This window comes from Chiloscyllium punctatum, chromosome 33 (assembly GCF_047496795.1).
Source record: "Chiloscyllium punctatum isolate Juve2018m chromosome 33, sChiPun1.3, whole genome shotgun sequence".
NCBI lineage: Eukaryota > Metazoa > Chordata > Chondrichthyes > Orectolobiformes > Hemiscylliidae > Chiloscyllium > Chiloscyllium punctatum.
This window is the reverse complement of record NC_092771.1, coordinates 71498549-71525959: the sequence shown is the minus strand read 5'-3', so window position 1 is coordinate 71525959 and position 27411 is coordinate 71498549. Positions and strand designations below refer to the sequence as shown.

Genomic DNA, 27411 nt, shown 5'->3' with positions numbered 1-27411 from the left:
GCAGTTAGCACCTCTTCCGGAGTGGGGCTGGGGTGAGGTAATTACCTTTTGAGTTCTGTTACTAGGTTCAGAAACTGCCTTTTAGATTGAGGTTGAACAGAAACTCCATTTCTAATGAGCACCATGGGAGTTAGCAAAATTGTTTGAGTCGCTTCTCGTCGATTCCCACACAGGTTTCCGACTCAGTTGGTATCCACGAGGCTCATGTCCAGGAGTGAACATCTCTGCAGCAAATTGCACGGTTAAGGTAAAAGGCACGGAAAGTGTCATCTCGAACTGGCTCCGAGGTCAGAGCATCCTCACAATGTGATCTGTCGTTCTCGTAATGTGATGCGACCTCCGGTTTTAGGGTAGAGAACTTTCTTTGGGACCCTTATTCTGCAAAACAGACACAGTGACTGAATAAATGCTGCACGGTATGATTTGGAACACGGCCTGCTCAGCTTTGTGCATTTTCCCTGTAGTCCGGTGTGTTTCGTGTTCCGTGTAAACGTGAAAGTCGTCCTGTTTCGAGCAATGGGATGAAATCATTTAGCAAAGCAAGAATCGAAATTGCAGTAATGTCAAGCAGCTCATGGTTATTTGACCAAATCATAAGCAAACATATATTGTCACGCACTCACAGATACATTTGTAGCTGAAAAGAGTCTGAGAAGATAGACTCAGCTTACCATTGATTTTTGTCTGGATTGATGGGCTATCATTATCTGCTGCGAAATTGACATTGCAGCCGGGCACATCCCAGAAGCTGTGCGAGTCGGAGAGGGATCATGGAACCCTTTTCTTGTGACTTTGCATCTGTTGTTATGCAGGGGCACAATTGGAACTGCAAGAAAACGGTCTGGGCTGCCGGCTGGTAGTGTGGCCGAGCGGACTAAGGCGCTGGATCCAGATTCCAGTCTTGAAAGGGGCGCGGGTTCGAATTGTTTAACTCCAATGCTGCAGCTTGTTAAAATGCTGTTTCGGTCCCCACTGTATTGATGTTGAAAACAAAAGTAAAATGGGTTTCCTTCCCGGGGAATTAACTGTGGTGTGGGTTAGTGCCACGCAGAAAATCGCAAACAGCTCTGCTGTTCCAGGCAATTTGTGCGTTCACTGGAACCGAATGGAGACTATTATTCCATCGCTGTTGTGATGAAACACTGCAGAAACGAACGACTTCCTTACGTTTGCTCCGACTGACCATACTCCGTGAAATTTTCCCAGACCCTCAGTTGAGGATTTTTGCTGCTGGAAGTTACCTCAGAAACCCCGTTAACTCGTAATGTGGTGACTCGACTCGTCGTTATTTGGTTTTATGGCCAATTGGAAAATCGATCCAATGAATTTCGATGTCATATGTTATTGAATTTCTCCCATTTCCTATATTTCCGTCCTGGAGACATCGGAAGGGAAAGGTAATCTAATCGAGACTGTGATTGGTGAAATTCACTTTTTATGGCCCGTTCTTATTATGTTCTTTCTTTCTCTCTTTTCGGCATTGTCTGGGAAGTGTTGGTGCACTAAGGCTGCAGTATGTTTGAAAGAGTAGTTTGGAATTGCCCTGTTGTTAGTTGTGAGATTACTTTATGACTCATGCCCTCGGACTGTCTCACATTTAGCATTCATGCATCTCTGTGTCTGAAAATGCATTCGGCATGCCAGTTTTGTTTGTGTTCCGTGTTAAATGCTTACTGTTTTGCGATTCGCTCAGTACATTACGAGTTAACAGGGTTTCTGAGGTAACTTCCAGCAGCAAAAATCCTCAACTGAGGGTCTGGGAAAATTTCACGGAGTATGGTCAGTCGGAGCAACAGTAAGGAAGTCGTTCGTTTCTGCAGTGTTTCACAATAATAGCTTTCCCGTGAGCAGTCGAACAGATTAAACGATTGTGCCACAGACTGCGACGGCAAGCTCTGCTAAAAAGTAATCCTTTAAAGCCGGTGTAAGCAACACGACGTTATTGGGGTACACCGCGTGGAATCAGATACTTCGGTGTATCTCGTCCATGCTCACCACATAGCCAAAATTAAACAAGACCCGTTCCCCAGCATTTGGCCCGAATCCCGCTAAAACCATCCTATCCAGAGACTCATCCGATTACCTTTGCAATTTTCTGAGTGTAAAAGCCTCCTCCACTTCCTCTGTTAGCTCATTCCAAACACGCACAACCTTCTGTGTGGGAAATGTGCCTCAGGTCCTTTGTCAATTTCAGCCAACTCACCTTAAACCTATGCTCTCGAGTTTTCAACTCACCCCAACTTGGGTAAAACACATAAATACTCAGTTTACAACCCTTCCAAAAGATCATGTTGCAGCCGATATGCTGCGGGGAAAGTCGTCCCAGCTTATTCCACCTCGCCCTACGGTCCAAACATTGACGACTTCCTTGTCTATATTTTGTCATCAATTTCACGTGGTTTTTTTTACGTTTTCAAGATGTTAATTACGCTGGACAATAACAATTTTTTGGAAACAGAAAGGTGAAACGTAGAATGGCTTCAACTTTCAGTGGTGGATGCCATTAAGCTGCAGTACGGCAGCCTCGGCTAGTGTCCGTAGTGCAGCCGCCTTCGCGTTCGAAATTGGGCAGAAACTGCTTTGTTCTTCAACTGCAGCCTTTCACATGCACAAGAACACAGCTTCCTTGCTTGCTTTCCCATCTGCAAACCTGCCTTCGAATCTGCTCTCGGAGTGAAATGTAAGGCAACTCCATTTAATTACTGTGCAAAGAATTATAAAGTTTTTCTCCAACCTGGTTCTGATCATATGTCATTCTGTTTGAGAGTGTAGTTGCCGCGTTCTAATCCTTCCACGAAAAGCAGTACCGCATTTGCATTCCTTGCGCAGGCGGCCCGGTTCAAAGGCAGGGAAGAAGCTGATGCGCTGGTGTCACAGCGCACCACGAATTCCTGAACTTGTCTGACTGTCAACCGTACCCCAAAGTCGTCTCTGAAAGGCCTCATTTGGAAGCTGTCTGTCGTTATTCAACGCGCGAGAGTTGGCACCAGAGGTCCTGAATCATGTTTTGGAGCGGTTTGCACGTTAGTGGCTCATTCAATCAGCAACAGCAATGAAAAAAAAACATACACTTTCAGAGGAACCTCCGGACCTGTGCTGTCATAGCGTCGCTAGTATTAAGGTGCGCCCCGAGATCTAAGCCATGTTGGAACTCAAACGGAGGAATCGACAGAGAGGCTACAGAATGACATCGCATCCATTTAATTTTCTTTAAATCACTGACGAGCAGGAAAATGTAAACGGGGAGGGTGTGTGGAGAAGTGTGGCAATTGCAGCTCTGGTGAAGCTCCTTCTTTGTGATTCACTCAGCAAACAGAGACGTGAAGGTGACTCAGGCGTGAGAGCTCTTCATTTCGTGAACAAAAAGCAATCAAGGGCAGTTAGCACCTCTTCCGGAGTGGGGCTGGGGTGAGGTAATTACCTTTTGAGTTCTGTTACTAGGTTCAGAAACTGCCTTTTAGATTGAGGTTGAACAGAAACTCCATTTCTAATGAGCACCATGGGAGTTAGCAAAATTGTTTGAGTCGCTTCTCGTCGATTCCCACACAGGTTTCCGACTCAGTTGGTATCCACGAGGCTCATGTCCAGGAGTGAACATCTCTGCAGCAAATTGCACGGTTAAGGTAAAAGGCACGGAAAGTGTCATCTCGAACTGGCTCCGAGGTCAGAGCATCCTCACAATGTGATCTGTCGTTCTCGTAATGTGATGCGACCTCCGGTTTTAGGGTAGAGAACTTTCTTTGGGACCCTTATTCTGCAAAACAGACACAGTGACTGAATAAATGCTGCACGGTATGATTTGGAACACGGCCTGCTCAGCTTTGTGCATTTTCCCTGTAGTCCGGTGTGTTTCGTGTTCCGTGTAAACGTGAAAGTCGTCCTGTTTCGAGCAATGGGATGAAATCATTTAGCAAAGCAAGAATCGAAATTGCAGTAATGTCAAGCAGCTCATGGTTATTTGACCAAATCATAAGCAAACATATATTGTCACGCACTCACAGATACATTTGTAGCTGAAAAGAGTCTGAGAAGATAGACTCAGCTTACCATTGATTTTTGTCTGGATTGATGGGCTATCATTATCTGCTGCGAAATTGACATTGCAGCCGGGCACATCCCAGAAGCTGTGCGAGTCGGAGAGGGATCATGGAACCCTTTTCATGTGACTTTGCATCTGTTGTTATGCAGGGGCACAATTGGAACTGCAAGAAAACGGTCTGGGCTGCCGGCTGGTAGTGTGGCCGAGCGGTCTAAGGCGCTGGATCCAGATTCCAGTCTTGAAAGGGGCGCGGGTTCGAATCCCGCCACTGCCATTTCTGCAGCTTTAACTCCAATGCTGCAGCTTGTTAAAATGCTGTTTCGGTCCCCACTGTATTGATGTTGAAAACAAAAGTAAAATGGGTTTCCTTCCCGGGGAATTAACTGTGGTGTGGGTTAGTGCCACGCAGAAAATCGCAAACAGCTCTGCTGTTCCAGGCAATTTGTGCGTTCACTGGAACCGAATGGAGACTATTATTCCATCGCTGTTGTGATGAAACACTGCAGAAACGAACGACTTCCTTACGTTTGCTCCGACTGACCATACTCCGTGAAATTTTCCCAGACCCTCAGTTGAGGATTTTTGCTGCTGGAAGTTACCTCAGAAACCCCGTTAACTCGTAATGTGGTGACTCGACTCGTCGTTATTTGGTTTTATGGCCAATTGGAAAATCGATCCAATGAATTTCGATGTCATATGTTATTGAATTTCTCCCATTTCCTATATTTCCGTCCTGGAGACATCGGAAGGGAAAGGGAATCTAATCGAGACTGTGATTGGTGAAATTCACTTTTTATGGCCCGTTCTTATTATGTTCTTTCTTTCTCTCTTTTCGGCATTGTCTGGGAAGTGTTGGTGCACTAAGGCTGCAGTATGTTTGAAAGAGTAGTTTGGAATTGCCCTGTTGTTAGTTGTGAGATTACTTTATGACTCATGCCCTCGGACTGTCTCACATTTAGCATTCATGCATCTCTGTGTCTGAAAATGCATTCGGCATGCCAGTTTTGTTTGTGTTCCGTGTTAAATGCTTACTGTTTTGCGATTCGCTCAGTACATTACGAGTTAACAGGGTTTCTGAGGTAACTTCCAGCAGCAAAAATCCTCAACTGAGGGTCTGGGAAAATTTCACGGAGTATGGTCAGTCGGAGCAACAGTAAGGAAGTCGTTCGTTTCTGCAGTGTTTCACAATAATAGCTTTCCCGTGAGCAGTCGAACAGATTAAACGATTGTGCCACAGACTGCGACGGCAAGCTCTGCTAAAAAGTAATCCTTTAAAGCCGGTGTAAGCAACACGACGTTATTGGGGTACACCGCGTGGAATCAGATACTTCGGTGTATCTCGTCCATGCTCACCACATAGCCAAAATTAAACAAGACCCGTTCCCCAGCATTTGGCCCGAATCCCGCTAAAACCATCCTATCCAGAGACTCATCCGATTACCTTTGCAATTTTCTGAGTGTAAAAGCCTCCTCCACTTCCTCTGTTAGCTCATTCCAAACACGCACAACCTTCTGTGTGGGAAATGTGCCTCAGGTCCTTTGTCAATTTCAGCCCACTCACCTTAAACCTATGCTCTCGAGTTTTCAACTCACCCCAACTTGGGTAAAACACATAAATACTCAGTTTACAACCCTTCCAAAAGATCATGTTGCAGCCGATATGCTGCGGGGAAAGTCGTCCAAGCTTATTCCACATCGCCCTACGGTCCAAACATTGACGACTTCCTTGTCTATATTTTGTCATCAATTTCACGTGGTTTTTTTTACGTTTTCAAGATGTTAATTACGCTGGACAATAACAATTTTTTGGAAACAGAAAGGTGAAACGTAGAATGGCTTCAACTTTCAGTGGTGGATGCCATTAAGCTGCAGTACGGCAGCCTCGGCTAGTGTCCGTAGTGCAGCCGCCTTCGCGTTCGAAACTGGGCAGAAACTGCTTTGTTCTTCAACTGCAGCCTTTCACATGCACAAGAACACAGCTTCCTTGCTTGCTTTCCCATCTGCAAACCTGCCTTCGAATCTGCTCTCGGAGTGAAATGTAAGGCAACTCCATTTAATTACTGTGCAAAGAATTATAAAGTTTTTCTCCAACCTGGTTCTGATCATATGCCATTCTGTTTGAGAGTGTCGTTGCCGCGTTCCAATCCTTCCACGAAAAGCAGTACCGCATTTGCATTCCTTGCGCAGGCGGCCCGGTTCAAAGGCAGGGAAGAAGCTGATGCGCTGGTGTCACAGCGCACCACGAATTCCTGAACTTGTCTGACTGTCAACCGTACCCCAAAGTCGTCTCTGAAAGGCCTCATTTGGAAGCTGTCTGTCGTTATTCAACGCGCGAGAGTTGGCACCAGAGGTCCCGAATCATGTTTTGGAGCGGTTTGCACGTTTGTGGCTCATTCAATCAGCAACAGCAATGAAAAAAAAACATACACTTTCAGAGGAACCTCCGGACCTGTGCTGTCATAGCGTCGCTAGTATTAAGGTGCGCCCCGAGATCTAAGCCATGTTGGAACTCAAACGGAGGAATCGACAGAGAGGCTACAGAATGACATCGCATCCATTTAATTTTCTTTAAATCACTGACGAGCAGGAAAATGTAAACGGGGAGGGTGTGTGGAGAAGTGTGGCAATTGCAGCTCTGGTGAAGCTCCTTCTTTGTGATTCACTCAGCAAACAGAGACGTGAAGGTGACTCAGGCGTGAGAGCTCTTCATTTCGTGAACAAAAAGCAATCAAGGGCAGTTAGCACCTCTTCCGGAGTGGGGCTGGGGTGAGGTAATTACCTTTTGAGTTCTGTTACTAGGTTCAGAAACTGCCTTTTAGATTGAGGTTGAACAGAAACTCCATTTCTAATGAGCACCATGGGAGTTAGCAAAATTGTTTGAGTCGCTTCTCGTCGATTCCCACACAGGTTTCCGACTCAGTTGGTATCCACGAGGCTCATGTCCAGGAGTGAACATCTCTGCAGCAAATTGCACGGTTAAGGTAAAAGGCACGGAAAGTGTCATCTCGAACTGGCTCCGAGGTCAGAGCATCCTCACAATGTGATCTGTCGTTCTCGTAATGTGATGCGACCTCCGGTTTTAGGGTAGAGAACTTTCTTTGGGACCCTTATTCTGCAAAACAGACACAGTGACTGAATAAATGCTGCACGGTATGATTTGGAACACGGCCTGCTCAGCTTTGTGCATTTTCCCTGTAGTCCGGTGTGTTTCGTGTTCCGTGTAAACGTGAAAGTCGTCCTGTTTCGAGCAATGGGATGAAATCATTTAGCAAAGCAAGAATCGAAATTGCAGTAATGTCAAGCAGCTCATGGTTATTTGACCAAATCATAAGCAAACATATATTGTCACGCACTCACAGATACATTTGTAGCTGAAAAGAGTCTGAGAAGATAGACTCAGCTTACCATTGATTTTTGTCTGGATTGATGGGCTATCATTATCTGCTGCGAAATTGACATTGCAGCCGGGCACATCCCAGAAGCTGTGCGAGTCGGAGAGGGATCATGGAACCCTTTTCTTGTGACTTTGCATCTGTTGTTATGCAGGGGCACAATTGGAACTGCAAGAAAACGGTTTGGGCTGCCGGCTGGTAGTGTGGCCGAGCGGTCTAAGGCGCTGGATCCAGATTCCAGTCTTGAAAGGGGCGCGGGTTCGAATCCCGCCACTGCCATTTCTGCAGCTTTAACTCCAATGCTGCAGCTTGTTAAAATGCTGTTTCGGTCCCCACTGTATTGATGTTGAAAACAAAAGTAAAATGGGTTTCCTTCCCGGGGAATTAACTGTGGTGTGGGTTAGTGCCACGCAGAAAATCGCAAACAGCTCTGCTGTTCCAGGCAATTTGTGCGTTCACTGGAACCGAATGGAGACTATTATTCCATCGCTGTTGTGATGAAACACTGCAGAAACGAACGACTTCCTTACGTTTGCTCCGACTGACCATACTCCGTGAAATTTTCCCAGACCCTCAGTTGAGGATTTTTGCTGCTGGAAGTTACCTCAGAAACCCCGTTAACTCGTAATGTGGTGACTCGACTCGTCGTTATTTGGTTTTATGGCCAATTGGAAAATCGATCCAATGAATTTCGATGTCATATGTTATTGAATTTCTCCCATTTCCTATATTTCCGTCCTGGAGACATCGGAAGGGAAAGGGAATCTAATCGAGACTGTGATTGGTGAAATTCACTTTTTATGGCCCGTTCTTATTATGTTCTTTCTTTCTCTCTTTTCGGCATTGTCTGGGAAGTGTTGGTGCACTAAGGCTGCAGTATGTTTGAAAGAGTAGTTTGGAATTGCCCTGTTGTTAGTTGTGAGATTACTTTATGACTCATGCCCTCGGACTGTCTCACATTTAGCATTCATGCATCTCTGTGTCTGAAAATGCATTCGGCATGCCAGTTTTGTTTGTGTTCCGTGTTAAATGCTTACTGTTTTGCGATTCGCTCAGTACATTACGAGTTAACAGGGTTTCTGAGGTAACTTCCAGCAGCAAAAATCCTCAACTGAGGGTCTGGGAAAATTTCACGGAGTATGGTCAGTCGGAGCAACAGTAAGGAAGTCGTTCGTTTCTGCAGTGTTTCACAATAATAGCTTTCCCGTGAGCAGTCGAACAGATTAAACGATTGTGCCACAGACTGCGACGGCAAGCTCTGCTAAAAAGTAATCCTTTAAAGCCGGTGTAAGCAACACGACGTTATTGGGGTACACCGCGTGGAATCAGATACTTCGGTGTATCTCGTCCATGCTCACCACATAGCCAAAATTAAACAAGACCCGTTCCCCAGCATTTGGCCCGAATCCCGCTAAAACCATCCTATCCAGAGACTCATCCGATTACCTTTGCAATTTTCTGAGTGTAAAAGCCTCCTCCACTTCCTCTGTTAGCTCATTCCAAACACGCACAACCTTCTGTGTGGGAAATGTGCCTCAGGTCCTTTGTCAATTTCAGCCCACTCACCTTAAACCTATGCTCTCGAGTTTTCAACTCACCCCAACTTGGGTAAAACACATAAATACTCAGTTTACAACCCTTCCAAAAGATCATGTTGCAGCCGATATGCTGCGGGGAAAGTCGTCCAAGCTTATTCCACATCGCCCTACGGTCCAAACATTGACGACTTCCTTGTCTATATTTTGTCATCAATTTCACGTGGTTTTTTTTACGTTTTCAAGATGTTAATTACGCTGGACAATAACAATTTTTTGGAAACAGAAAGGTGAAACGTAGAATGGCTTCAACTTTCAGTGGTGGATGCCATTAAGCTGCAGTACGGCAGCCTCGGCTAGTGTCCGTAGTGCAGCCGCCTTCGCGTTCGAAACTGGGCAGAAACTGCTTTGTTCTTCAACTGCAGCCTTTCACATGCACAAGAACACAGCTTCCTTGCTTGCTTTCCCATCTGCAAACCTGCCTTCGAATCTGCTCTCGGAGTGAAATGTAAGGCAACTCCATTTAATTACTGTGCAAAGAATTATAAAGTTTTTCTCCAACCTGGTTCTGATCATATGCCATTCTGTTTGAGAGTGTCGTTGCCGCGTTCCAATCCTTCCACGAAAAGCAGTACCGCATTTGCATTCCTTGCGCAGGCGGCCCGGTTCAAAGGCAGGGAAGAAGCTGATGCGCTGGTGTCACAGCGCACCACGAATTCCTGAACTTGTCTGACTGTCAACCGTACCCCAAAGTCGTCTCTGAAAGGCCTCATTTGGAAGCTGTCTGTCGTTATTCAACGCGCGAGAGTTGGCACCAGAGGTCCCGAATCATGTTTTGGAGCGGTTTGCACGTTTGTGGCTCATTCAATCAGCAACAGCAATGAAAAAAAAACATACACTTTCAGAGGAACCTCCGGACCTGTGCTGTCATAGCGTCGCTAGTATTAAGGTGCGCCCCGAGATCTAAGCCATGTTGGAACTCAAACGGAGGAATCGACAGAGAGGCTACAGAATGACATCGCATCCATTTAATTTTCTTTAAATCACTGACGAGCAGGAAAATGTAAACGGGGAGGGTGTGTGGAGAAGTGTGGCAATTGCAGCTCTGGTGAAGCTCCTTCTTTGTGATTCACTCAGCAAACAGAGACGTGAAGGTGACTCAGGCGTGAGAGCTCTTCATTTCGTGAACAAAAAGCAATCAAGGGCAGTTAGCACCTCTTCCGGAGTGGGGCTGGGGTGAGGTAATTACCTTTTGAGTTCTGTTACTAGGTTCAGAAACTGCCTTTTAGATTGAGGTTGAACAGAAACTCCATTTCTAATGAGCACCATGGGAGTTAGCAAAATTGTTTGAGTCGCTTCTCGTCGATTCCCACACAGGTTTCCGACTCAGTTGGTATCCACGAGGCTCATGTCCAGGAGTGAACATCTCTGCAGCAAATTGCACGGTTAAGGTAAAAGGCACGGAAAGTGTCATCTCGAACTGGCTCCGAGGTCAGAGCATCCTCACAATGTGATCTGTCGTTCTCGTAATGTGATGCGACCTCCGGTTTTAGGGTAGAGAACTTTCTTTGGGACCCTTATTCTGCAAAACAGACACAGTGACTGAATAAATGCTGCACGGTATGATTTGGAACACGGCCTGCTCAGCTTTGTGCATTTTCCCTGTAGTCCGGTGTGTTTCGTGTTCCGTGTAAACGTGAAAGTCGTCCTGTTTCGAGCAATGGGATGAAATCATTTAGCAAAGCAAGAATCGAAATTGCAGTAATGTCAAGCAGCTCATGGTTATTTGACCAAATCATAAGCAAACATATATTGTCACGCACTCACAGATACATTTGTAGCTGAAAAGAGTCTGAGAAGATAGACTCAGCTTACCATTGATTTTTGTCTGGATTGATGGGCTATCATTATCTGCTGCGAAATTGACATTGCAGCCGGGCACATCCCAGAAGCTGTGCGAGTCGGAGAGGGATCATGGAACCCTTTTCTTGTGACTTTGCATCTGTTGTTATGCAGGGGCACAATTGGAACTGCAAGAAAACGGTTTGGGCTGCCGGCTGGTAGTGTGGCCGAGCGGACTAAGGCGCTGGATCCAGATTCCAGTCTTGAAAGGGGCGCGGGTTCGAATCCCGCCACTGCCATTTCTGCTGTTTAACTCCAATGCTGCAGCTTGTTAAAATGCTGTTTCGGTCCCCACTGTATTGATGTTGAAAACAAAAGTAAAATGGGTTTCCTTCCCGGGGAATTAACTGTGGTGTGGGTTAGTGCCACGCAGAAAATCGCAAACAGCTCTGCTGTTCCAGGCAATTTGTGCGTTCACTGGAACCGAATGGAGACTATTATTCCATCGCTGTTGTGATGAAACACTGCAGAAACGAACGACTTCCTTACGTTTGCTCCGACTGACCATACTCCGTGAAATTTTCCCAGACCCTCAGTTGAGGATTTTTGCTGCTGGAAGTTACCTCAGAAACCCCGTTAACTCGTAATGTGGTGACTCGACTCGTCGTTATTTGGTTTTATGGCCAATTGGAAAATCGATCCAATGAATTTCGATGTCATATGTTATTGAATTTCTCCCATTTCCTATATTTCCGTCCTGGAGACATCGGAAGGGAAAGGTAATCTAATCGAGACTGTGATTGGTGAAATTCACTTTTTATGGCCCGTTCTTATTATGTTCTTTCTTTCTCTCTTTTCGGCATTGTCTGGGAAGTGTTGGTGCACTAAGGCTGCAGTATGTTTGAAAGAGTAGTTTGGAATTGCCCTGTTGTTAGTTGTGAGATTACTTTATGACTCATGCCCTCGGACTGTCTCACATTTAGCATTCATGCATCTCTGTGTCTGAAAATGCATTCGGCATGCCAGTTTTGTTTGTGTTCCGTGTTAAATGCTTACTGTTTTGCGATTCGCTCAGTACATTACGAGTTAACAGGGTTTCTGAGGTAACTTCCAGCAGCAAAAATCCTCAACTGAGGGTCTGGGAAAATTTCACGGAGTATGGTCAGTCGGAGCAACAGTAAGGAAGTCGTTCGTTTCTGCAGTGTTTCACAATAATAGCTTTCCCGTGAGCAGTCGAACAGATTAAACGATTGTGCCACAGACTGCGACGGCAAGCTCTGCTAAAAAGTAATCCTTTAAAGCCGGTGTAAGCAACACGACGTTATTGGGGTACACCGCGTGGAATCAGATACTTCGGTGTATCTCGTCCATGCTCACCACATAGCCAAAATTAAACAAGACCCGTTCCCCAGCATTTGGCCCGAATCCCGCTAAAACCATCCTATCCAGAGACTCATCCGATTACCTTTGCAATTTTCTGAGTGTAAAAGCCTCCTCCACTTCCTCTGTTAGCTCATTCCAAACACGCACAACCTTCTGTGTGGGAAATGTGCCTCAGGTCCTTTGTCAATTTCAGCCAACTCACCTTAAACCTATGCTCTCGAGTTTTCAACTCACCCCAACTTGGGTAAAACACATAAATACTCAGTTTACAACCCTTCCAAAAGATCATGTTGCAGCCGATATGCTGCGGGGAAAGTCGTCCCAGCTTATTCCACCTCGCCCTACGGTCCAAACATTGACGACTTCCTTGTCTATATTTTGTCATCAATTTCACGTGGTTTTTTTTACGTTTTCAAGATGTTAATTACGCTGGACAATAACAATTTTTTGGAAACAGAAAGGTGAAACGTAGAATGGCTTCAACTTTCAGTGGTGGATGCCATTAAGCTGCAGTACGGCAGCCTCGGCTAGTGTCCGTAGTGCAGCCGCCTTCGCGTTCGAAATTGGGCAGAAACTGCTTTGTTCTTCAACTGCAGCCTTTCACATGCACAAGAACACAGCTTCCTTGCTTGCTTTCCCATCTGCAAACCTGCCTTCGAATCTGCTCTCGGAGTGAAATGTAAGGCAACTCCATTTAATTACTGTGCAAAGAATTATAAAGTTTTTCTCCAACCTGGTTCTGATCATATGTCATTCTGTTTGAGAGTGTAGTTGCCGCGTTCTAATCCTTCCACGAAAAGCAGTACCGCATTTGCATTCCTTGCGCAGGCGGCCCGGTTCAAAGGCAGGGAAGAAGCTGATGCGCTGGTGTCACAGCGCACCACGAATTCCTGAACTTGTCTGACTGTCAACCGTACCCCAAAGTCGTCTCTGAAAGGCCTCATTTGGAAGCTGTCTGTCGTTATTCAACGCGCGAGAGTTGGCACCAGAGGTCCTGAATCATGTTTTGGAGCGGTTTGCACGTTAGTGGCTCATTCAATCAGCAACAGCAATGAAAAAAAAACATACACTTTCAGAGGAACCTCCGGACCTGTGCTGTCATAGCGTCGCTAGTATTAAGGTGCGCCCCGAGATCTAAGCCATGTTGGAACTCAAACGGAGGAATCGACAGAGAGGCTACAGAATGACATCGCATCCATTTAATTTTCTTTAAATCACTGACGAGCAGGAAAATGTAAACGGGGAGGGTGTGTGGAGAAGTGTGGCAATTGCAGCTCTGGTGAAGCTCCTTCTTTGTGATTCACTCAGCAAACAGAGACGTGAAGGTGACTCAGGCGTGAGAGCTCTTCATTTCGTGAACAAAAAGCAATCAAGGGCAGTTAGCACCTCTTCCGGAGTGGGGCTGGGGTGAGGTAATTACCTTTTGAGTTCTGTTACTAGGTTCAGAAACTGCCTTTTAGATTGAGGTTGAACAGAAACTCCATTTCTAATGAGCACCATGGGAGTTAGCAAAATTGTTTGAGTCGCTTCTCGTCGATTCCCACACAGGTTTCCGACTCAGTTGGTATCCACGAGGCTCATGTCCAGGAGTGAACATCTCTGCAGCAAATTGCACGGTTAAGGTAAAAGGCACGGAAAGTGTCATCTCGAACTGGCTCCGAGGTCAGAGCATCCTCACAATGTGATCTGTCGTTCTCGTAATGTGATGCGACCTCCGGTTTTAGGGTAGAGAACTTTCTTTGGGACCCTTATTCTGCAAAACAGACACAGTGACTGAATAAATGCTGCACGGTATGATTTGGAACACGGCCTGCTCAGCTTTGTGCATTTTCCCTGTAGTCCGGTGTGTTTCGTGTTCCGTGTAAACGTGAAAGTCGTCCTGTTTCGAGCAATGGGATGAAATCATTTAGCAAAGCAAGAATCGAAATTGCAGTAATGTCAAGCAGCTCATGGTTATTTGACCAAATCATAAGCAAACATATATTGTCACGCACTCACAGATACATTTGTAGCTGAAAAGAGTCTGAGAAGATAGACTCAGCTTACCATTGATTTTTGTCTGGATTGATGGGCTATCATTATCTGCTGCGAAATTGACATTGCAGCCGGGCACATCCCAGAAGCTGTGCGAGTCGGAGAGGGATCATGGAACCCTTTTCATGTGACTTTGCATCTGTTGTTATGCAGGGGCACAATTGGAACTGCAAGAAAACGGTCTGGGCTGCCGGCTGGTAGTGTGGCCGAGTGGTCTAAGGCGCTGGATCCAGATTCCAGTCTTGAAAGGGGCGCGGGTTCGAATCCCGCCACTGCCATTTCTGCAGCTTTAACTCCAATGCTGCAGCTTGTTAAAATGCTGTTTCGGTCCCCACTGTATTGATGTTGAAAACAAAAGTAAAATGGGTTTCCTTCCCGGGGAATTAACTGTGGTGTGGGTTAGTGCCACGCAGAAAATCGCAAACAGCTCTGCTGTTCCAGGCAATTTGTGCGTTCACTGGAACCGAATGGAGACTATTATTCCATCGCTGTTGTGATGAAACACTGCAGAAACGAACGACTTCCTTACGTTTGCTCCGACTGACCATACTCCGTGAAATTTTCCCAGACCCTCAGTTGAGGATTTTTGCTGCTGGAAGTTACCTCAGAAACCCCGTTAACTCGTAATGTGGTGACTCGACTCGTCGTTATTTGGTTTTATGGCCAATTGGAAAATCGATCCAATGAATTTCGATGTCATATGTTATTGAATTTCTCCCATTTCCTATATTTCCGTCCTGGAGACATCGGAAGGGAAAGGGAATCTAATCGAGACTGTGATTGGTGAAATTCACTTTTTATGGCCCGTTCTTATTATGTTCTTTCTTTCTCTCTTTTCGGCATTGTCTGGGAAGTGTTGGTGCACTAAGGCTGCAGTATGTTTGAAAGAGTAGTTTGGAATTGCCCTGTTGTTAGTTGTGAGATTACTTTATGACTCATGCCCTCGGACTGTCTCACATTTAGCATTCATGCATCTCTGTGTCTGAAAATGCATTCGGCATGCCAGTTTTGTTTGTGTTCCGTGTTAAATGCTTACTGTTTTGCGATTCGCTCAGTACATTACGAGTTAACAGGGTTTCTGAGGTAACTTCCAGCAGCAAAAATCCTCAACTGAGGGTCTGGGAAAATTTCACGGAGTATGGTCAGTCGGAGCAACAGTAAGGAAGTCGTTCGTTTCTGCAGTGTTTCACAATAATAGCTTTCCCGTGAGCAGTCGAACAGATTAAACGATTGTGCCACAGACTGCGACGGCAAGCTCTGCTAAAAAGTAATCCTTTAAAGCCGGTGTAAGCAACACGACGTTATTGGGGTACACCGCGTGGAATCAGATACTTCGGTGTATCTCGTCCATGCTCACCACATAGCCAAAATTAAACAAGACCCGTTCCCCAGCATTTGGCCCGAATCCCGCTAAAACCATCCTATCCAGAGACTCATCCGATTACCTTTGCAATTTTCTGAGTGTAAAAGCCTCCTCCACTTCCTCTGTTAGCTCATTCCAAACACGCACAACCTTCTGTGTGGGAAATGTGCCTCAGGTCCTTTGTCAATTTCAGCCCACTCACCTTAAACCTATGCTCTCGAGTTTTCAACTCACCCCAACTTGGGTAAAACACATAAATACTCAGTTTACAACCCTTCCAAAAGATCATGTTGCAGCCGATATGCTGCGGGGAAAGTCGTCCAAGCTTATTCCACATCGCCCTACGGTCCAAACATTGACGACTTCCTTGTCTATATTTTGTCATCAATTTCACGTGGTTTTTTTTACGTTTTCAAGATGTTAATTACGCTGGACAATAACAATTTTTTGGAAACAGAAAGGTGAAACGTAGAATGGCTTCAACTTTCAGTGGTGGATGCCATTAAGCTGCAGTACGGCAGCCTCGGCTAGTGTCCGTAGTGCAGCCGCCTTCGCGTTCGAAACTGGGCAGAAACTGCTTTGTTCTTCAACTGCAGCCTTTCACATGCACAAGAACACAGCTTCCTTGCTTGCTTTCCCATCTGCAAACCTGCCTTCGAATCTGCTCTCGGAGTGAAATGTAAGGCAACTCCATTTAATTACTGTGCAAAGAATTATAAAGTTTTTCTCCAACCTGGTTCTGATCATATGCCATTCTGTTTGAGAGTGTCGTTGCCGCGTTCCAATCCTTCCACGAAAAGCAGTACCGCATTTGCATTCCTTGCGCAGGCGGCCCGGTTCAAAGGCAGGGAAGAAGCTGATGCGCTGGTGTCACAGCGCACCACGAATTCCTGAACTTGTCTGACTGTCAACCGTACCCCAAAGTCGTCTCTGAAAGGCCTCATTTGGAAGCTGTCTGTCGTTATTCAACGCGCGAGAGTTGGCACCAGAGGTCCCGAATCATGTTTTGGAGCGGTTTGCACGTTTGTGGCTCATTCAATCAGCAACAGCAATGAAAAAAAAACATACACTTTCAGAGGAACCTCCGGACCTGTGCTGTCATAGCGTCGCTAGTATTAAGGTGCGCCCCGAGATCTAAGCCATGTTGGAACTCAAACGGAGGAATCGACAGAGAGGCTACAGAATGACATCGCATCCATTTAATTTTCTTTAAATCACTGACGAGCAGGAAAATGTAAACGGGGAGGGTGTGTGGAGAAGTGTGGCAATTGCAGCTCTGGTGAAGCTCCTTCTTTGTGATTCACTCAGCAAACAGAGACGTGAAGGTGACTCAGGCGTGAGAGCTCTTCATTTCGTGAACAAAAAGCAATCAAGGGCAGTTAGCACCTCTTCCGGAGTGGGGCTGGGGTGAGGTAATTACCTTTTGAGTTCTGTTACTAGGTTCAGAAACTGCCTTTTAGATTGAGGTTGAACAGAAACTCCATTTCTAATGAGCACCATGGGAGTTAGCAAAATTGTTTGAGTCGCTTCTCGTCGATTCCCACACAGGTTTCCGACTCAGTTGGTATCCACGAGGCTCATGTCCAGGAGTGAACATCTCTGCAGCAAATTGCACGGTTAAGGTAAAAGGCACGGAAAGTGTCATCTCGAACTGGCTCCGAGGTCAGAGCATCCTCACAATGTGATCTGTCGTTCTCGTAATGTGATGCGACCTCCGGTTTTAGGGTAGAGAACTTTCTTTGGGACCCTTATTCTGCAAAACAGACACAGTGACTGAATAAATGCTGCACGGTATGATTTGGAACACGGCCTGCTCAGCTTTGTGCATTTTCCCTGTAGTCCGGTGTGTTTCGTGTTCCGTGTAAACGTGAAAGTCGTCCTGTTTCGAGCAATGGGATGAAATCATTTAGCAAAGCAAGAATCGAAATTGCAGTAATGTCAAGCAGCTCATGGTTATTTGACCAAATCATAAGCAAACATATATTGTCACGCACTCACAGATACATTTGTAGCTGAAAAGAGTCTGAGAAGATAGACTCAGCTTACCATTGATTTTTGTCTGGATTGATGGGCTATCATTATCTGCTGCGAAATTGACATTGCAGCCGGGCACATCCCAGAAGCTGTGCGAGTCGGAGAGGGATCATGGAACCCTTTTCATGTGACTTTGCATCTGTTGTTATGCAGGGGCACAATTGGAACTGCAAGAAAACGGTCTGGGCTGCCGGCTGGTAGTGTGGCCGAGCGGTCTAAGGCGCTGGATCCAGATTCCAGTCTTGAAAGGGGCGCGCGTTCGAATCCCGCCACTGCCATTTCTGCTGTTTAACTCCAATGCTGCAGCTTGTTAAAATGCTGTTTCGGTCCCCACTGTATTGATGTTGAAAACAAAAGTAAAATGGGTTTCCTTCCCGGGGAATTAACTGTGGTGTGGGTTAGTGCCACGCAGAAAATCGCAAACAGCTCTGCTGTTCCAGGCAATTTGTGCGTTCACTGGAACCGAATGGAGACTATTATTCCATCGCTGTTGTGATGAAACACTGCAGAAACGAACGACTTCCTTACGTTTGCTCCGACTGACCATACTCCGTGAAATTTTCCCAGACCCTCAGTTGAGGATTTTTGCTGCTGGAAGTTACCTCAGAAACCCCGTTAACTCGTAATGTGGTGACTCGACTCGTCGTTATTTGGTTTTATGGCCAATTGGAAAATCGATCCAATGAATTTCGATGTCATATGTTATTGAATTTCTCCCATTTCCTATATTTCCGTCCTGGAGACATCGGAAGGGAAAGGGAATCTAATCGAGACTGTGATTGGTGAAATTCACTTTTTATGGCCCGTTCTTATTATGTTCTTTCTTTCTCTCTTTTCGGCATTGTCTGGGAAGTGTTGGTGCACTAAGGCTGCAGTATGTTTGAAAGAGTAGTTTGGAATTGCCCTGTTGTTAGTTGTGAGATTACTTTATGACTCATGCCCTCGGACTGTCTCACATTTAGCATTCATGCATCTCTGTGTCTGAAAATGCATTCGGCATGCCAGTTTTGTTTGTGTTCCGTGTTAAATGCTTACTGTTTTGCGATTCGCTCAGTACATTACGAGTTAACAGGGTTTCTGAGGTAACTTCCAGCAGCAAAAATCCTCAACTGAGGGTCTGGGAAAATTTCACGGAGTATGGTCAGTCGGAGCAACAGTAAGGAAGTCGTTCGTTTCTGCAGTGTTTCACAATAATAGCTTTCCCGTGAGCAGTCGAACAGATTAAACGATTGTGCCACAGACTGCGACGGCAAGCTCTGCTAAAAAGTAATCCTTTAAAGCCGGTGTAAGCAACACGACGTTATTGGGGTACACCGCGTGGAATCAGATACTTCGGTGTATCTCGTCCATGCTCACCACATAGCCAAAATTAAACAAGACCCGTTCCCCAGCATTTGGCCCGAATCCCGCTAAAACCATCCTATCCAGAGACTCATCCGATTACCTTTGCAATTTTCTGAGTGTAAAAGCCTCCTCCACTTCCTCTGTTAGCTCATTCCAAACACGCACAACCTTCTGTGTGGGAAATGTGCCTCAGGTCCTTTGTCAATTTCAGCCCACTCACCTTAAACCTATGCTCTCGAGTTTTCAACTCACCCCAACTTGGGTAAAACACATAAATACTCAGTTTACAACCCTTCCAAAAGATCATGTTGCAGCCGATATGCTGCGGGGAAAGTCGTCCAAGCTTATTCCACATCGCCCTACGGTCCAAACATTGACGACTTCCTTGTCTATATTTTGTCATCAATTTCACGTGGTTTTTTTTACGTTTTCAAGATGTTAATTACGCTGGACAATAACAATTTTTTGGAAACAGAAAGGTGAAACGTAGAATGGCTTCAACTTTCAGTGGTGGATGCCATTAAGCTGCAGTACGGCAGCCTCGGCTAGTGTCCGTAGTGCAGCCGCCTTCGCGTTCGAAACTGGGCAGAAACTGCTTTGTTCTTCAACTGCAGCCTTTCACATGCACAAGAACACAGCTTCCTTGCTTGCTTTCCCATCTGCAAACCTGCCTTCGAATCTGCTCTCGGAGTGAAATGTAAGGCAACTCCATTTAATTACTGTGCAAAGAATTATAAAGTTTTTCTCCAACCTGGTTCTGATCATATGCCATTCTGTTTGAGAGTGTCGTTGCCGCGTTCCAATCCTTCCACGAAAAGCAGTACCGCATTTGCATTCCTTGCGCAGGCGGCCCGGTTCAAAGGCAGGGAAGAAGCTGATGCGCTGGTGTCACAGCGCACCACGAATTCCTGAACTTGTCTGACTGTCAACCGTACCCCAAAGTCGTCTCTGAAAGGCCTCATTTGGAAGCTGTCTGTCGTTATTCAACGCGCGAGAGTTGGCACCAGAGGTCCCGAATCATGTTTTGGAGCGGTTTGCACGTTTGTGGCTCATTCAATCAGCAACAGCAATGAAAAAAAAACATACACTTTCAGAGGAACCTCCGGACCTGTGCTGTCATAGCGTCGCTAGTATTAAGGTGCGCCCCGAGATCTAAGCCATGTTGGAACTCAAACGGAGGAATCGACAGAGAGGCTACAGAATGACATCGCATCCATTTAATTTTCTTTAAATCACTGACGAGCAGGAAAATGTAAACGGGGAGGGTGTGTGGAGAAGTGTGGCAATTGCAGCTCTGGTGAAGCTCCTTCTTTGTGATTCACTCAGCAAACAGAGACGTGAAGGTGACTCAGGCGTGAGAGCTCTTCATTTCGTGAACAAAAAGCAATCAAGGGCAGTTAGCACCTCTTCCGGAGTGGGGCTGGGGTGAGGTAATTACCTTTTGAGTTCTGTTACTAGGTTCAGAAACTGCCTTTTAGATTGAGGTTGAACAGAAACTCCATTTCTAATGAGCACCATGGGAGTTAGCAAAATTGTTTGAGTCGCTTCTCGTCGATTCCCACACAGGTTTCCGACTCAGTTGGTATCCACGAGGCTCATGTCCAGGAGTGAACATCTCTGCAGCAAATTGCACGGTTAAGGTAAAAGGCACGGAAAGTGTCATCTCGAACTGGCTCCGAGGTCAGAGCATCCTCACAATGTGATCTGTCGTTCTCGTAATGTGATGCGACCTCCGGTTTTAGGGTAGAGAACTTTCTTTGGGACCCTTATTCTGCAAAACAGACACAGTGACTGAATAAATGCTGCACGGTATGATTTGGAACACGGCCTGCTCAGCTTTGTGCATTTTCCCTGTAGTCCGGTGTGTTTCGTGTTCCGTGTAAACGTGAAAGTCGTCCTGTTTCGAGCAATGGGATGAAATCATTTAGCAAAGCAAGAATCGAAATTGCAGTAATGTCAAGCAGCTCATGGTTATTTGACCAAATCATAAGCAAACATATATTGTCACGCACTCACAGATACATTTGTAGCTGAAAAGAGTCTGAGAAGATAGACTCAGCTTACCATTGATTTTTGTCTGGATTGATGGGCTATCATTATCTGCTGCGAAATTGACATTGCAGCCGGGCACATCCCAGAAGCTGTGCGAGTCGGAGAGGGATCATGGAACCCTTTTCATGTGACTTTGCATCTGTTGTTATGCAGGGGCACAATTGGAACTGCAAGAAAACGGTCTGGGCTGCCGGCTGGTAGTGTGGCCGAGCGGTCTAAGGCGCTGGATCCAGATTCCAGTCTTGAAAGGGGCGCGCGTTCGAATCCCGCCACTGCCATTTCTGCTGTTTAACTCCAATGCTGCAGCTTGTTAAAATGCTGTTTCGGTCCCCACTGTATTGATGTTGAAAACAAAAGTAAAATGGGTTTCCTTCCCGGGGAATTAACTGTGGTGTGGGTTAGTGCCACGCAGAAAATCGCAAACAGCTCTGCTGTTCCAGGCAATTTGTGCGTTCACTGGAACCGAATGGAGACTATTATTCCATCGCTGTTGTGATGAAACACTGCAGAAACGAACGACTTCCTTACGTTTGCTCCGACTGACCATACTCCGTGAAATTTTCCCAGACCCTCAGTTGAGGATTTTTGCTGCTGGAAGTTACCTCAGAAACCCCGTTAACTCGTAATGTGGTGACTCGACTCGTCGTTATTTGGTTTTATGGCCAATTGGAAAATCGATCCAATGAATTTCGATGTCATATGTTATTGAATTTCTCCCATTTCCTATATTTCCGTCCTGGAGACATCGGAAGGGAAAGGTAATCTAATCGAGACTGTGATTGGTGAAATTCACTTTTTATGGCCCGTTCTTATTATGTTCTTTCTTTCTCTCTTTTCGGCATTGTCTGGGAGGTGTTGGTGCACTAAGGCTGCAGTATGTTTGAAAGAGTAGTTTGGAATTGCCCTGTTGTTAGTTGTGAGATTACTTTATGACTCATGCCCTCGGACTGTCTCACATTTAGCATTCATGCATCTCTGTGTCTGAAAATGCATTCGGCATGCCAGTTTTGTTTGTGTTCCGTGTTAAATGCTTACTGTTTTGCGATTCGCTCAGTACATTACGAGTTAACAGGGTTTCTGAGGTAACTTCCAGCAGCAAAAATCCTCAACTGAGGGTCTGGGAAAATTTCACGGAGTATGGTCAGTCGGAGCAACAGTAAGGAAGTCGTTCGTTTCTGCAGTGTTTCACAATAATAGCTTTCCCGTGAGCAGTCGAACAGATTAAACGATTGTGCCACAGACTGCGACGGCAAGCTCTGCTAAAAAGTAATCCTTTAAAGCCGGTGTAAGCAACACGACGTTATTGGGGTACACCGCGTGGAATCAGATACTTCGGTGTATCTCGTCCATGCTCACCACATAGCCAAAATTAAACAAGACCCGTTCCCCAGCATTTGGCCCGAATCCCGCTAAAACCATCCTATCCAGAGACTCATCCGATTACCTTTGCAATTTTCTGAGTGTAAAAGCCTCCTCCACTTCCTCTGTTAGCTCATTCCAAACACGCACAACCTTCTGTGTGGGAAATGTGCCTCAGGTCCTTTGTCAATTTCAGCCAACTCACCTTAAACCTATGCTCTCGAGTTTTCAACTCACCCCAACTTGGGTAAAACACATAAATACTCAGTTTACAACCCTTCCAAAAGATCATGTTGCAGCCGATATGCTGCGGGGAAAGTCGTCCCAGCTTATTCCACCTCGCCCTACGGTCCAAACATTGACGACTTCCTTGTCTATATTTTGTCATCAATTTCACGTGGTTTTTTTTACGTTTTCAAGATGTTAATTACGCTGGACAATAACAATTTTTTGGAAACAGAAAGGTGAAACGTAGAATGGCTTCAACTTTCAGTGGTGGATGCCATTAAGCTGCAGTACGGCAGCCTCGGCTAGTGTCCGTAGTGCAGCCGCCTTCGCGTTCGAAATTGGGCAGAAACTGCTTTGTTCTTCAACTGCAGCCTTTCACATGCACAAGAACACAGCTTCCTTGCTTGCTTTCCCATCTGCAAACCTGCCTTCGAATCTGCTCTCGGAGTGAAATGTAAGGCAACTCCATTTAATTACTGTGCAAAGAATTATAAAGTTTTTCTCCAACCTGGTTCTGATCATATGTCATTCTGTTTGAGAGTGTAGTTGCCGCGTTCTAATCCTTCCACGAAAAGCAGTACCGCATTTGCATTCCTTGCGCAGGCGGCCCGGTTCAAAGGCAGGGAAGAAGCTGATGCGCTGGTGTCACAGCGCACCACGAATTCCTGAACTTGTCTGACTGTCAACCGTACCCCAAAGTCGTCTCTGAAAGGCCTCATTTGGAAGCTGTCTGTCGTTATTCAACGCGCGAGAGTTGGCACCAGAGGTCCTGAATCATGTTTTGGAGCGGTTTGCACGTTTGTGGCTCATTCAATCAGCAACAGCAATGAAAAAAAAACATACACTTTCAGAGGAACCTCCGGACCTGTGCTGTCATAGCGTCGCTAGTATTAAGGTGCGCCCCGAGATCTAAGCCATGTTGGAACTCAAACGGAGGAATCGACAGAGAGGCTACAGAATGACATCGCATCCATTTAATTTTCTTTAAATCACTGACGAGCAGGAAAATGTAAACGGGGAGGGTGTGTGGAGAAGTGTGGCAATTGCAGCTCTGGTGAAGCTCCTTCTTTGTGATTCACTCAGCAAACAGAGACGTGAAGGTGACTCAGGCGTGAGAGCTCTTCATTTCGTGAACAAAAAGCAATCAAGGGCAGTTAGCACCTCTTCCGGAGTGGGGCTGGGGTGAGGTAATTACCTTTTGAGTTCTGTTACTAGGTTCAGAAACTGCCTTTTAGATTGAGGTTGAACAGAAACTCCATTTCTAATGAGCACCATGGGAGTTAGCAAAATTGTTTGAGTCGCTTCTCGTCGATTCCCACACAGGTTTCCGACTCAGTTGGTATCCACGAGGCTCATGTCCAGGAGTGAACATCTCTGCAGCAAATTGCACGGTTCAGGTAAAAGGCACGGAAAGTGTCATCTCGAACTGGCTCCGAGGTCAGAGCATCCTCACAATGTGATCTGTCGTTCTCGTAATGTGATGCGACCTCCGGTTTTAGGGTAGAGAACTTTCTTTGGGACCCTTATTCTGCAAAACAGACACAGTGACTGAATAAATGCTGCACGGTATGATTTGGAACACGGCCTGCTCAGCTTTGTGCATTTTCCCTGTAGTCCGGTGTGTTTCGTGTTCCGTGTAAACGTGAAAGTCGTCCTGTTTCGAGCAATGGGATGAAATCATTTAGCAAAGCAAGAATCGAAATTGCAGTAATGTCAAGCAGCTCGTGGTTATTTGACCAAATCATAAGCAAACATATATTGTCACGCACTCACAGATACATTTGTAGCTGAAAAGAGTCTGAGAAGATAGACTCAGCTTACCATTGATTTTTGTCTGGATTGATGGGCTATCATTATCTGCTGCGAAATTGACATTGCAGCCGGGCACATCCCAGAAGCTGTGCGAGTCGGAGAGGGATCATGGAACCCTTTTCATGTGACTTTGCATCTGTTGTTATGCAGGGGCACAATTGGAACTGCAAGAAAACGGTCTGGGCTGCCGGCTGGTAGCGTGGCCGCCGGCTGGTAGTGTGGCCGAGCGGTCTAAGGCGCTGGATCCAGATTCCAGTCTTGAAAGGGGCGCGGGTTCGAATCCCGCCACTGACATTTCTGCTGTTTAACTCCAATGCTGCAGCTTGTTAAAATGCTGTTTCGGTCCCCACTGTATTGATGTTGAAAACAAAAGTAAAATGGGTTTCCTTCCCGGGGAATTAACTGTGGTGTGGGTTAGTGCCACGCAGAAAATCGCAAACAGCTCTGCTGTTCCAGGCAATTTGTGCGTTCACTGGAACCGAATGGAGACTATTATTCCATCGCTGTTGTGATGAAACACTGCAGAAACGAACGACTTCCTTACGTTTGCTCCGACTGACCATACTCCGTGAAATTTTCCCAGACCCTCAGTTGAGGATTTTTGCTGCTGGAAGTTACCTCAGAAACCCCGTTAACTCGTAATGTGGTGACTCGACTCGTCGTTATTTGGTTTTATGGCCAATTGGAAAATCGATCCAATGAATTTCGATGTCATATGTTATTGAATTTCTCCCATTTCCTATATTTCCGTCCTGGAGACATCGGAAGGGAAAGGGAATCTAATCGAGACTGTGATTGGTGAAATTCACTTTTTATGGCCCGTTCTTATTATGTTCTTTCTTTCTCTCTTTTCGGCATTGTCTGGGAAGTGTTGGTGCACTAAGGCTGCAGTATGTTTGAAAGAGTAGTTTGGAATTGCCCTGTTGTTAGTTGTGAGATTACTTTATGACTCATGCCCTCGGACTGTCTCACATTTAGCATTCATGCATCTCTGTGTCTGAAAATGCATTCGGCATGCCAGTTTTGTTTGTGTTCCGTGTTAAATGCTTACTGTTTTGCGATTCGCTCAGTACATTACGAGTTAACAGGGTTTCTGAGGTAACTTCCAGCAGCAAAAATCCTCAACTGAGGGTCTGGGAAAATTTCACGGAGTATGGTCAGTCGGAGCAACTGTAAGGAAGTCGTTCGTTTCTGCAGTGTTTCACAATAATAGCTTTCCCGTGAGCAGTCGAACAGATTAAACGATTGTGCCACAGACTGCGACGGCAAGCTCTGCTAAAAAGTAATCCTTTAAAGCCGGTGTAAGCAACACAACGTTATTGGGGTACACCGCGTGGAATCAGATACTTCGGTGTATCTCGTCCATGCTCACCACATAGCCAAAATTAAACAAGACCCGTTCCCCAGCATTTGGCCCGAATCCCGCTAAAACCATCCTATCCAGAGACTCATCCGATTACCTTTGCAATTTTCTGAGTGTAAAAGCCTCCTCCACTTCCTCTGTTAGCTCATTCCAAACACGCACAACCTTCTGTGTGGGAAATGTGCCTCAGGTCCTTTGTCAATTTCAGCCCACTCACCTTAAACCTATGCTCTCGAGTTTTCAACTCACCCCAACTTGGGTAAAACACATAAATACTCAGTTTACAACCCTTCCAAAAGATCATGTTGCAGCCGATATGCTGCGGGGAAAGTCGTCCCAGCTTATTCCACCTCGCCCTACGGTCCAAACATTGACGACTTCCTTGTCTATATTTTGTCATCAATTTCACGTGGTTTTTTTTACGTTTTCAAGATGTTAATTACGCTGGACAATAACAATTTTTTGGAAACAGAAAGGTGAAACGTAGAATGGCTTCAACTTTCAGTGGTGGATGCCATTAAGCTGCAGTACGGCAGCCTCGGCTAGTGTCCGTAGTGCAGCCGCCTTCGCGTTCGAAACTGGGCAGAAACTGCTTTGTTCTTCAACTGCAGCCTTTCACATGCACAAGAACACAGCTTCCTTGCTTGCTTTCCCATCTGCAAACCTGCCTTCGAATCTGCTCTCGGAGTGAAATGTAAGGCAACTCCATTTAATTACTGTGCAAAGAATTATAAAGTTTTTCTCCAACCTGGTTCTGATCATATGCCATTCTGTTTGAGAGTGTCGTTGCCGCGTTCTAATCCTTCCACGAAAAGCAGTACCGCATTTGCATTCCTTGCGCAGGCGGCCCGGTTCAAAGGCAGGGAAGAAGCTGATGCGCTGGTGTCACAGCGCACCACGAATTCCTGAACTTGTCTGACTGTCAACCGTACCCCAAAGTCGTCTCTGAAAGGCCTCATTTGGAAGCTGTCTGTCGTTATTCAACGCGCGAGAGTTGGCACCAGAGGTCCTGAATCATGTTTTGGAGCGGTTTGCACGTTTGTGGCTCATTCAATCAGCAACAGCAATGAAAAAAAAACATACACTTTCAGAGGAACCTCCGGACCTGTGCTGTCATAGCGTCGCTAGTATTAAGGTGCGCCCCGAGATCTAAGCCATGTTGGAACTCAAACGGAGGAATCGACAGAGAGGCTACAGAATGACATCGCATCCATTTAATTTTCTTTAAATCACTGACGAGCAGGAAAATGTAAACGGGGAGGGTGTGTGGAGAAGTGTGGCAATTGCAGCTCTGGTGAAGCTCCTTCTTTGTGATTCACTCAGCAAACAGAGACGTGAAGGTGACTCAGGCGTGAGAGCTCTTCATTTCGTGAACAAAAAGCAATCAAGGGCAGTTAGCACCTCTTCCGGAGTGGGGCTGGGGTGAGGTAATTACCTTTTGAGTTCTGTTACTAGGTTCAGAAACTGCCTTTTAGATTGTGGTTGAACAGAAACTCCATTTCTAATGAGCACCATGGGAGTTAGCAAAATTGTTTGAGTCGCTTCTCGTCGATTCCCACACAGGTTTCCGACTCAGTTGGTATCCACGAGGCTCATGTCCAGGAGTGAACATCTCTGCAGCAAATTGCACG

General features: G+C 45.9%; 5 non-coding genes across 5 annotated transcripts; all 5 read left to right on the top strand.

The window, feature by feature from the left end:
• The first annotated feature begins 4231 nt into the window (after nt 1–4231).
• On the top strand, nt 4232–4313 carry trnal-cag (transfer RNA leucine (anticodon CAG)). The gene has a single exon. It is a non-coding gene; the product is annotated as a tRNA-Leu (tRNA).
• Nucleotides 4314–7628: 3315 nt separating this feature from the next.
• On the top strand, nt 7629–7710 carry trnal-cag (transfer RNA leucine (anticodon CAG)). Its single transcript has one exon. It is a non-coding gene; the product is annotated as a tRNA-Leu (tRNA).
• A 3315-nt stretch (nt 7711–11025) lies between these two features.
• On the top strand, nt 11026–11107 carry trnal-cag (transfer RNA leucine (anticodon CAG)). Its single transcript has one exon. It is a non-coding gene; the product is annotated as a tRNA-Leu (tRNA).
• Nucleotides 11108–14421: 3314 nt separating this feature from the next.
• Nucleotides 14422–14503, top strand: trnal-cag (transfer RNA leucine (anticodon CAG)). Its single transcript has one exon. It is a non-coding gene; the product is annotated as a tRNA-Leu (tRNA).
• A 10126-nt stretch (nt 14504–24629) lies between these two features.
• trnal-cag (transfer RNA leucine (anticodon CAG)) lies at nt 24630–24711 on the top strand. Its single transcript has one exon. It is a non-coding gene; the product is annotated as a tRNA-Leu (tRNA).
• Nucleotides 24712–27411: the final 2700 nt, after the last annotated feature.